Genomic DNA, 1476 nt, shown 5'->3' with positions numbered 1-1476 from the left:
TTCTCAAAATGCAAATGGTTAATAGAATATAAGGCTTTACCATGTTATTTCCATGGCTGCAGGGCAGGAAATAGAAGTTACTCCACTACCCACTGTATTATTGCTGCTGGGGCAGAGGGCAAGCATGGAGGCACCTCTCTGATGTCACTTCACAGTCCTTAATCAAATACCTTTTGCTGCAGATGATGTTTAGGTGCTATCAGACAATGATTAATACAGCAAGACTCAGCTAGAGGCAATGTATTCCAGCTTCACTTCTATTTCACACTAGGGGGTAAGGAGCAATTTTTTCGTACAGACATCCTCTCCTGTTCCTGCAAGATCTTTGGCTATAAGTCTCTTGGTAGTCATCATTATAACAAACAGCCCCAAGGCTCAAAAGCACTTTGAGAACAGCTGCTTTAGACTAATGCATCAGATTGTGGGTCCCGACCTTCTCAGCACGGGGTCCTGACTCCATGTTGCTGACCATCAGGCTGATGACTTTTCTAATCTCAGTCAGTGAGTTAAAAGCCAGTTAGTTAAAATCTAACTGGATTAAGATAACAGTGGCAGTTTTGTATGTGTATGAATGTCATTATGTCACACATTTGTTGTATGTAACCTGTGCTGGCTGTAGGTCACCGTGGATCAACATTGCTGTATCTATCATTACAGTCACCATTGCACCAGGCATGGAGCATTCAGCTTCACCCTCCTTCCTCGCCTGCCCCCAGGCTCCTGTGAAAGAGAAGGACATTAACCAAGTTCTAGCAAGACTAAAATTAATATATCACAGGTTTTAAGAGCGAGAGATAAGAAAAACTGTGATTGTACTAGTTAATTTCATTCATTCAAAATAGTTATTTTACTAAAAGTACATATATATACATTTTTTAATGCCCTAAATCAGGCATTCCCAACCACGGTCCTCAAGGCACACCAACAGTGCAGGTTTTGTAGATATCCAGGCTTGAGCACAGGTGATTTAATTAGTACCTGAGGGATTCTGATTAAACCATCTGTGCTGAAGCCTGGATATCACTATAACCTGTACTGTTGGTGTGCCTTGAGGACCGTGGTTGGGAATGCCTGCCCTAAATGATAAACTCAGGGCTGGGCAATTGCGGCCCTCCAGATGTTGAGGAACTACACATCCCAGGATGCTTAGCAAAACTAATGCAATGTGGCCATGCTGAAACTGATGCAAGGCATGCTGGGATGTGTAGTTCCTTAACATCTGGAGGGCAGCAATTGCCCAGCCCTGGATAAACTGAATGACTGAAATAAACTTTTTTTTATTGAGTTTTCAGTACAGTATAAACACATTAATAGCATCAAACAGTATGTACGTTTATTAAACAAAACAAAAACTGAAAGGGGAAAAAAAGGACATACAGAGCAGGGAAGGGGAGGGGGTGGGGGGATAGGGGGTGGATACTCCGGACAGTTGCTATCATTGGTGGTATGGGTAAAAAGAGGCGACTCCTATCAGTT

This window comes from Crinia signifera, chromosome 5 (genome assembly GCF_055691185.1).
Source record: "Crinia signifera chromosome 5, ASM5569118v1, whole genome shotgun sequence".
Taxonomy (NCBI): domain Eukaryota; kingdom Metazoa; phylum Chordata; class Amphibia; order Anura; family Myobatrachidae; genus Crinia; species Crinia signifera.
The sequence above is the reverse complement of the archived record's forward strand: the minus strand, read 5'-3'. Positions refer to the sequence as shown.